Here is a 10078-nt window from a genome sequence, read left to right as displayed (position 1 = left end):
GACCTCATGATTTTCGAAAATCTATTTGATGTATTTCAATCCACTGCAGTTGTCATCTTTGTTTGGTTCCAAATATCTTTTCTTTGGCAGGGAAGCCCATTCAGGTGGTGCCTTCTATGTTTACATTTCTGCCCCAGCCCTGGAGTCAGCCATTTCTCCAAGGGGTCCTTGTTCCTTTTAGTAGGAAATATACTTGGAAATCATAATCTGGACACTAGGGAAGCCTGTGAACATTTTACATGCTCCCTGTGGTTTCTCTGTGCACAGTGGACTGGAGGGACATGACAGGGGCAGCCAGATGGGTTAGGAGGCTGGTGCAATGGTCCACGTGAGAGGTAACAGTGGCTTGAACTTGATCTTAGATAAAGCACTTAGCACAAGGCTTGATACATCATGGAAAGTGCAGCCAATATTAAATGAATAAATGAAACGTTCTTTCATGATTTGCATTGTTTATGTATTAGTGAATTGAAACCTCACCAGATCTCTCTGAGGAAGGCATTCTTACCATCCCCACTGAAACCTCAAGAAAACCAAGGCTCGGAGAGGTGAGGAAAGTTGCTCAAGGTCACACAGGAAATGAAGAATCTAGCACCTCCAGATCCTGTACTCCCACCAGTACACTGTGCTGCCCATAGGGGTCTTAGTTTCAAACTCAAAAATGACCTAGATTGATTGTTGGCACAAAACCTGATCCATCAGTGAGGCCGACCTGCTTACACTTCATGAGATTGTAAACTGAGACTCCGGGGTGGGGGGGTGTCCCAAGGGCTGGGCCATCCCTCAGACCCTCTCCCTGCCCCTTGACATTTCTGTGTCGCTGTACCTTAGCAGGAAGTGGCCCTCGAGACTGTTACTGCTCTCCACACAACCTACAAGCTCTTCCAAGCTTTCTCATTATTCAGTCTTTGCAGGAGCCCTGTGAGGTTGGCATGTTTCAAAACTGGGAAGTTGAGGTCCCAAGCGTCAAATACAAACCATTAAAGATTTTCCTGGTGATGGCACCAGGGCTTGAACCCCCAGATTCTCTGATTCTGTATCTACAGCCGTTTTTGCTTTTCGGTCTGGACAGAGGAGAGGTTGCTTCTTTTTAGGGAGCAAATCATCCTTGGGGCTCAGTCAATTCTGCTCCAACATTTGCAACCAGATTTCCAAAGCTGGCGGGAAGCTCTGGAGCAGTGTTGGAGGGGAGCCGCTATCCCCAGGGTGGTGTATGGCTCAAATGGGGAGGAGGACGCCTCCTCCCGAGTTACACCACTGCCTTTCAGTCTGGATGCTGCAATGGCCCTGCCCTGGACTAGCACAGGTGGAGGCCCTCAACCAACAGAGCCAGGGCAAGAGGCGGAAGAAGTGACCATCACATAACAGCTCGACATCAGGGGAAAGTGTTGCATGAGATCCCTGGTCTCCAAGGCAGGGACCATCAGCACTGCTGCTATAGCAATCACGGCAGCTCCTCCTGGTTGCCTGCTCATTTATGCCAGCCTAAACAATCTACCTGTGTGAGTGCATTTATTCGCCCCGATGGGCTGTTTAGGCTGGGGAAACTAAGGCTCAGGTTAACCGCTGTGCTTGTAGGTGGCAGAGCCAAGATCCCACCCCAGGCGGCCGGACTGTATTGTAGCATGTGCTCTCGGCTCCCATGAATATCACCCCACACAGGCCTGGAGCGGGGGACCTTGGTGCTAGTCATGGCTGTGTCGTTAGCTTCACATGTGACCCCTGGCCTCTGCTCACCTACAAAGCAAGGACACTGGACGTGCCAAGTGTCCCCTTCTTAGACTGCAGGTTGGAGGCTAAGTGGCTTTTTGGGAAACACAGGGTGACCTGTGATGCCCCCCGCCCTGTGGGCTGCAGTGCAGGTTGAAGTATCCACCTGGAAGCTTTGACCACACTGGCGGCCCGGCATAGCTTCCTCCATCACTTTAATGATCTCTGAATTTGCAAAGCGTTTGTTGCACCATCGCCTGCGAGCCAGAGCGTCCTCGAACTTCGTCGTGATGCTTTTGCTTCTCTTTCCATCAATATCACCTTGGCCAAACCCACGTTCTGCTGGGACTCATGCCTCCCTTCTAGCAGGTGTCTTGCAGATGAGCACATGGGAGCAGGAGGCTGGCGTGATTATGAGAGTGTTTAAAACTCTATGCATAGGGCTTCCCTGGTGGCGCAGTGGTTGAGAATCCGCCTGCCGATGCAGGAGACACGGGTTCGTGCCCTGGTCCGGGAAGATCCCACATGCCGCGGAGCAACTAAGCCCGTGAGCCATGGCCGCTGGGCCTGCGCGTCCGGAGCCTGTGCTCCGCAATGGGAGAGGCCACAACAGTGAGAGGCCCGCATACCGCAAAAAAAAAAAAAAAAAAAACTCTATGCATGGCACAGGGAGATCAGCTCAGTGCCTTGTGACCACCTAGAGGGGTGGTATAGGGAGGGTGGCAAGGAGACGCAAGAGGGAGGGGATATGGGGACATATGTATGCATATGGCTGATTCACTTTGTTATACAGCAGAGACCAAGACAACGTTGTAAAGCAGTTAAACTCCAATAAAGATGTTTAAAAACAAACTCTAGAGGCTCAGCGTTGGGCAAGGGGGTGGCTGACCACACGAGCAGCTAAGTAGGCTCTAAGTCCAGGAGTGTGACAAGCCAGAGGGAGGTGGCCCTGTGGGCCAGAGAGTATACACAGCCTCTTAAGTACTTGAGCTTGAAGCTGGGGGAGGGGGAAGGGCGAGGACCTTGGCAAATGGCTTATATTTGTGGATGACAGATAAGGGCGCCTGACTTGGGGGAAAACTCACTCGTGTCCAGCATGAGCTGGTCCAAACTCCTCCCCATGGACATGACACCAGCCTCCTGCTGAAAGGTGACACTCCACGGCCCCAGTTCCCTCAGGCACCGTGTGGGAGCCTGTCAGACCCACACGAGAATGGAGCCGGTGGCCGTGGCCACAGTGGCGGTAAGTGGAAGCGAGCAATCGGGAGTTCATCTTGGTGGGAGGAAACATCTGAGTGGGGAACAGGATGGCTGGTTTAATGCTGACATTCTGCCCTCCTCTGTCCCTCAAAGGCCAGGCCAGGTATGGGTGGGTGTGTTGGAGGCGGGTGGCTGGAGAACAAACTCCCACCCCGCCTCCCTCTCCAGCCCTTGCTTGGCTGTCAGCCAGCACCTGTTGGAAGCGAGCAGTTTCCTGCATTCGTTATGGTCAGGGCCACGATTGCTCTGGCACCAGGCAGCTGTTGCTTGAGTTCGGTTTGCAACAGATAAAAATAGCTTCGGCCCTCGCTGGGTTTTCAGGTCAGCTGGGTTGTTTCAGCAAAGGGCAGCAGCTCGGCATGGCACGTCCACAAGGGTTCACTGGAAGGACTTCTCTGGCCTTGACTGCCCGTGGATCTGAACCACATGTACAGTGCTCCTTCTAGACCGCTGTGCACATCTGGCTCCACCCTCCAGGTACACAGCCAGGTATCTGATTTTAGGGTCGTCTCCAGGTGCTTGTGGGAACACCCTCCGCTTTATGGAATTTATTTATATTCAGTTTCAATCGTGGAGCAGTGGGAAAGGTATGAGCATTGGGCCTGGATGTGAACAAAGTAAGGGAACCAGACTTCTCTGAGCCACAGTTTACCGAACTGTAAAATGGGACTGTAATAAAGACCATAGCAATCGTAAGATCCACCAAGTTGTTCTGAGGATTGGAAGCTTGAGGGCACTGTACATGCTTGGTGGCTTTTTGATGCTTCTGATCGCATTGACACAAATGCTACATAGGTTATTCGAAGAGCAACTGTGAGACAGGTAAAGGGCGCGAGACTCAGCATCCCCATTTTACAGGCGAGGAAACTGAGGCTCAGAGGGTTTCTTTGGGAGCTTTGTCAGAGAGTTCCCCATTTGTCTCTATGTACTTACTTGGGAAAAGTTCTCATGTGGTGGCCTGTGGGTCCCCCATCATCACACTGCCAAGAAAAGGGAAAGACCCTGAGGTTTTTTGTGCGGGTAAACCTCCGCAAGGTAGGTTTGGGATGTTTGACCCACTGGCTCCTATCAGAATAACAGCAGCTCATAAAGGATTTGCCGAGTGAGGGGCGGGGGCTGAACTGGGGAGAACTGCCGGTCCCTCCATTCATTAGAACTTACCATTTAGAGCTTGGCAACTTCACCCACCAACCCTCAATTGCTGACCATGCATGTGTCCCGCCATCTTGCCCATCTGGTCATCCGCTCAACCCCTCTCCACGCACCACCTATCCATCCTTCCACCCACAACCCCCATCCGCCATCCGTTCATCCAGCCAGCAAGTTCCCAAAGTGCTTGTATGATGCAAAACCGCATGGTTTGATTGGTTTTCCAATGGAAATCAACGTAAAGTATTCATTCTCGGGGTTCCTAAACTCCAAACCATTGTAGCATATTTTTGCTCTTTTATTTCCTCAGCAACAACTCAAGTATTTTTCTATTTGGGGTAGGGGGAAGCTCAGCATTTCAATGTAATGCACTTACTATTTCTTATTTCTCAGAATTTCCAATGTGTACATTTAAAGTGTACCTAAAATTGGCCACATTTGCATGAGGTCTTCTGCTTGGCACTCTACTTCAGAACTGCCACGGAGACACCCAGCTTGTTCCCCTGGTGTTCCTGAATGCAGCTTCAGAAATGAGATCCTGGGGCTTCCCTGGTGGCGCAGTGGTTGAGAGTCCGCCTGCCGATGCAGGGGACGCGGGTTCGTGCCCCGGTCCGGGAGGGTCCCACATGCCGCGGAGCGGCTGGGCCCGTGAGCCATGGTCGCTGAGCCTGCGCGTCCGGAGCCTGTGCTCCGCAACGGGAGAGGCCACAACAGTGAGAGGCCCGCGTACCGCAAAAAAAAAAAAAAAAAAGAGAGAGAGAGAGATCCTGAAACCAAAATTCCTGCTTGGTACATACTTTTTGAGCACCTACTATGCACCAAGCACTAGCCTGGGCACAGGGATCCAGAAATGAGTGACAGTTGGTCTGTGTTTCCAAAGGTCTCTGAGTTGGCCAGGGAAGACCAGTGAACAGGCTGTTTCCACGGTGGAGGTCTGTACCCACCGGCTGACTTGGAGGGGGTGGGCAGTGGAGCTGTGAAAGCACGTGGCCCATGTGGCCAGCAGAGGGTGTGAGGGCGGAGTGGCCAGTTGGCACAGTCTTGAATGACCTTCATGCACTGCCGTAACCTCCTGCTTGGGGAGGATGTAGGGCTTTAAGCTGTCGAGCCTCCTGAAAAGCCAGGAGAGCCTTTGCACCATTTTTGGCAATGTCATCTGCCAATTACCAGAGAACACGTGTGAGTCGGTAATTTCAGGACTCTGACCTTTCTTGCTGGTGCTTTTTAAACTTTTCTTGAGCACTTACTGTATGCAAGAGATGAGTAAAGAAATACACCTTTTCCCCAGAAGCTCCCATCTCACAATCTAGAAGCAGGGGGGAAGGAGTGCATAGGTATAGGAGTTAAGACCAGTGGTTCTCACGTGAGGGCAGTTTTACCCCCCAGGGACATTTGTTCAGTGTCTGGAGATAGTTTTGGTTGTCACAAGTGAGAGGGAGGAGGGTGCTATTGGCATCAAGTGGGTAGGGGCCACGGATGCTGCTCGATATCCGACAGTGCACAGGACAGTCCCCACCACAAAGAGGTATCCAGCCCCCAATGTCAGGAGTGACTGACTGAGAAACCCAGGAGTAGGAGCAAGGCTTGAGCATCAGAAAGTTGGGGTGCCGCTGTGAACATGTGTGTTTATGTCATTGTTTGTCCTTGTTTTCAATGCTTTTGGGATATGCCTAGGAGTAAAATCCCTGGGTTGTATAGTAATTCTATGTTCAACTTTTTGAGGAACCACCAAACCATTTTCCATAGCAGTTGAATTATTTTACATTCCCCCTAGTAACTTACAATTTCTCCACATCCTCACCAACACTTGATATTGTCTTTCCTCCTTTCTTTCTCCCTTCTTCCCTTCCTCCCCGCTCCCTCCCTCTTTCTTTTCCTTCCTTCCTTCCTTCCTTCCTTCCTTCCTTCCTCCCTCCCTCCCTCCCTCCCTCCTTCCCTTCTTTCATCCTAGTGGGTGTGAAGTGGTACATTGTAGTTTTGATTTGCTTTTCCATAATTACTAAGGATGCATGTTTTCATGAGCTCTTTGTATATCTTCTTTGGAGAAATTTCGATTCAAGTTCTTTGCTCGTTTTAACATCAGGTTGTCTGTCTTTTGGTTGCTGAATTGTAAGAGTTCTGTATGTGTTCTGGATACTAGGCCCTTACCAGATATATGGTTTGTAAAAATCTCCCATTCTGTACATTGTTTTTTCACTTTCTTGATAATGCCCTTTGGTGCACAGAAGTTTTTAATTTTGACGAGTCTGATTTATCTATTTTTAATTTTGTTGCTCATGCTTTTGGTGTCATATCTAAGAATAAATCCATTGCCAACTCCAAGGTCATGAAGATTTACCCCTATGTTTTCTTCTAAGAGTTTTATGGTTTTAGCTCTTGTATTTAGGTCGTTGATCCATTTTGAGTTACTTTTGGTGTATGGTATGAGTTAGGAGTCCATCTTCATTTTTTTGTATGTGGAAATCAGTTGTCCCAGATTCGTATGTTGAAGAGACTATTCTTTCCACTTTGTCAAAAATCAGTTGATATAGATGTATGGGTTTACTTTTGGACTCTCAATTCTATTCCATTTGTCTATATGTCTGTCTTTATTCTAATACCACACTGACTATAGTTTTGTAGTAAATTTTGAAATTGGAAAGTGTGAGTCCTCTAATTTGTTTTGCTTTTTTAACATTGCTTTGGCTTTTTGGGGCCCCTTGCAGTTCCATGTGAATCTGTAGACTGCTTTTGGTAACGCAGCCATCTTAACAATAGTAAGTCTTCCAATCCATGAGGATGGGATGTCTTGCCATTTATTTAGGTCTTTAATTTCTTTCAGCAATGTTTCATAGTTTTCAGTCTATAGGTCTTTTACCTTCTTGATTAAATTTATTCCTAGATATTTTATTCTTCTGGATGTGACTGTAAATGGAGTTATTTTCTTAATTTCCTTTTCAGATTGTTCATTGTTGGTGTATAGAAACACAACTGATTTTTGCATATTGATCTTGTAGCCACCAACTGCTTAATTTATTACCTCTATTAGTGTTTTTTGGTGGTCCTTTAGGATTTTCTATATATAGGATCATGTCACCTGTGAATAGAAATGATTTTATGTCTTTTCAATTTGGATGCGTTTTATTTCTTTTCCTTGTTTAATTGCTCTGGCTAGGACTTTCAGTATGATGTTGAATAGCAGTGGTGAAAGTGGGCATCCTTGTCTTGTTCCAGATCTTAGGGGAAAGCTTCCCACCTTTCAACACTGAGTATGTATTTTCTGTGGGTTTTTTTCATTAATGTGCCTTATTCTGTTGAAGTTCTTTCATATTCCTACTCTTCTGAATGTTGTTATTAATGGGTGTTGGATGTGGGTTTTTTTGGCTGTGCCATGTGGCTTGTGAGATCTTAGTTCCCCAACCAGGGATTGAACCGGGCCCTTGGCTGGGAAACTGCAGAGTCCTAACCACTGGTCCACCAGGGAATTCCCAAGGGTGTTGGATTTTTGTCAAATGCTTTTTCTGTGTTCATTGAGACGATTATGTGTTTTTTCCCTTTGTTCTATTAATGTGGTTTGTTCATTGATATTGAGCAACCCCTTGACTGACTTTTTTTAAAAGGAAACTTGATGATCTTAAAAGAAAAAAAATCTCCTAACCCTGTGTATTACCTAGAAAATATCCCTGACAGCATTTTAGCAAATTTTGTTGCCCAAACTGTGCAAGAAGTACTTGGATCGTGTAGTTCTGGGAAATCTTGAGAACTTTTCCACTTCCCTTAAGAGCGTTGTGTTGAAATTTAAAAAGAAAATGCAGGACTTCCCTGGTGGCACAGTGGTTAAGACTCTCTGTTCCCAATACAGGGGGCCTGGGTTCGATCCCTGGTCAGGGAACTAGATCCCACGTGCATGCCTCAACTAAGAGTTCACATGCTGGAACTAAGAGTTTGCATGCCACAACTAAGGAGCCCACCTGCCGTAACTAAGACCCGGTGCAACTAAATAAATAGATAAATAAATAAAAAGAAAATGCCTTTTAGATACTAAAGTGATAAGCTTGAGTTTTGCGGTCCTCCTTTTTTTAAAAAATTTAGTTAATTTAATTTATTTATTTGTGGCTGTGTTGGGTCTTCATTGTTGTTTGCGGGCTTTCTCTAGTTGTGGTGAGCGGGGGCTACTCTTCGTTGCAGTGCGCAGGCTTCTCATTGTGGTGGCTTCTCTTGTTGCGGAGCACAGGCTCTAGAGCGCGCGGGCTTCAGTAGTTGTGGCATGTGGGCTCAGTAGTTGTGGCTCGCGGGTTCTGGAGCGCAGGCTTAGTAGTTGTGGTGCACGAGCTTAGTTGTTCCGCAGCATGTGGGATCTTCCCGGACCAGGGCTCGAAGCTGTGTCTCCTGCATTGGCAGGCGGATTCTTAACCACTGTGCCACCAGGGAAACCCTGGTCTCGCTTTTTTAATGCTTCTACTGGATAATTGTGGCAAAATTGGGTCAGAAATCTCAACACATTCAGGTTGCGTTCTCATTTGTTTGCTTTTTAAACTATTTCCTGCAAATAATAATTATCTATTCATTAATAGGGTAGAGTTAGTGTGGTGGTCAGAGGCATGGCTTAGAAATCGGCATATCTGAATTTATGTATTCAACAAAATTAATTTTTTTTCCATTGTTAAGCTCTCACTCTGTACCAGGCGCTGTTCTAGACCCTGGAACAGAACAGACCCTCCTTGGTCTTGCTGAACTTTCATTCTAGCTATGAGCATACCTGCATCAGGTGTACTAGCGCTACAAAGAAAATATGACAAGATGCCCATTCCTCTTTCCAAGACCATGGTGATGATTGTGATAATAATACAGTGATGCTGATGATCCTGGTAGTGATGAAGATGATGATCATAGAAGCCAACAATCATTTTCATCTACAAGTTGGAATATAATGAAGTCTTTTTTCAAGATAAGCTTCGTTGAGATATAATAACTCATATACTGTTTGACTCACGTAAAGCACAAAATTCAATGGTTTTTATTCTATTCAAAGAGTTGTACAACCATCACCCCACTCAGTTTGGGAACATTCTCATCACTCCAAACAGAAACCTTGAACGCTTTAGCTTTCACCCCCCTCCCATTAGCGCCAGGCAACCACTGGTCTTTCCATCTCTATCAATTTGCCTAATCTGGGCATATTATCTAAATACATGGAATCATACAATATGTGGTCTCTTTGGGGACTGGCTTCTTTCACTTAGCATGGTGTTTTCAAATTCATCCGTGTTGTAGCACGTACCAGTGGTTCATTCCTTTTTCTGGCTGAACAATATTCTGCTGTATGGATAGACCCCACCTTGTCTATCCATTCATCAGTTATTGGGCATTCAGATTGTTTCCGCTCTGGGGATATTACGATTAAGAATGCTGTAACAGAGTCTTTTTTTTTTTTTTTTTTGCGATATGCGGGCCTCTCACTGTTGTGGCCTCTCCCGTTGCGGAGCACAGGCTCCGGACGCACAGGCTCAGCGGCCACGGCTCACGGGCTTAGTTGCTCCGCAGCATGTGGGATCTTCCCGGACCAGGGCTCGAACCTGTGTCTCCTGCATCGGCAGGCGGATTCTCAACCACTGCGCCACCAGGGAAGCCCTGTAACAGAGTCTTTTAATGTACCTGATCTCATTTAGTTCTCTCTCACATGCATGTTTATGATTTATGGTGAGTGTTTGTTAGTTTATTTAAATTAGAGGTGGGAAACTAAGATCCAGAGAGGTTAAGAAACATGTCCCAGGGACCTCCCTGGCAGTCCAGTGGTTAAGACTTTGCCTTCCAATGAAGGGGGTGCAGGTTTGATCCCTGGTCGGGGAGCTGAGGTCCCACATGCCTCGTGGCCATAAAACCAAAACATGCAACAGAAGCAATATAGTAACAAATTCAATAAAGACTTTGAAAATCGTCCACATCAAAAAAAAAAAAAAAGAAAGAAACATGCCCCAGA

General features: G+C 47.0%; 1 protein-coding gene across 5 annotated transcripts in view; it reads left to right on the top strand.

Moving 5' to 3' along the window:
- The first annotated feature begins 2856 nt into the window (after window positions 1–2856).
- Window positions 2857–10078, top strand: part of ACACB (acetyl-CoA carboxylase beta) — a 109189-nt gene continuing 101967 nt past the window's right edge. For 2 of the 5 annotated variants that reach the window (XM_067014681.1, XM_067014677.1), the window contains exons 1-2: window positions 2857–2953; window positions 3292–3447. The gene's annotated coding sequence lies outside the window, so the exon portion shown is untranslated. Of the gene's footprint in view, window positions 2954–3291; window positions 3460–10078 lie in introns of all 5 variants that reach the window. The other 3 variants (XM_067014678.1, XM_067014676.1, XM_067014679.1) reach the window with 3 other exon arrangements.

This window comes from Kogia breviceps, chromosome 15, assembly GCF_026419965.1.
Source record: "Kogia breviceps isolate mKogBre1 chromosome 15, mKogBre1 haplotype 1, whole genome shotgun sequence".
Lineage (NCBI taxonomy): Eukaryota > Metazoa > Chordata > Mammalia > Artiodactyla > Physeteridae > Kogia > Kogia breviceps.
The sequence above is the reverse complement of the archived record's forward strand: the minus strand, read 5'-3'. Positions and strand labels throughout refer to the sequence as shown.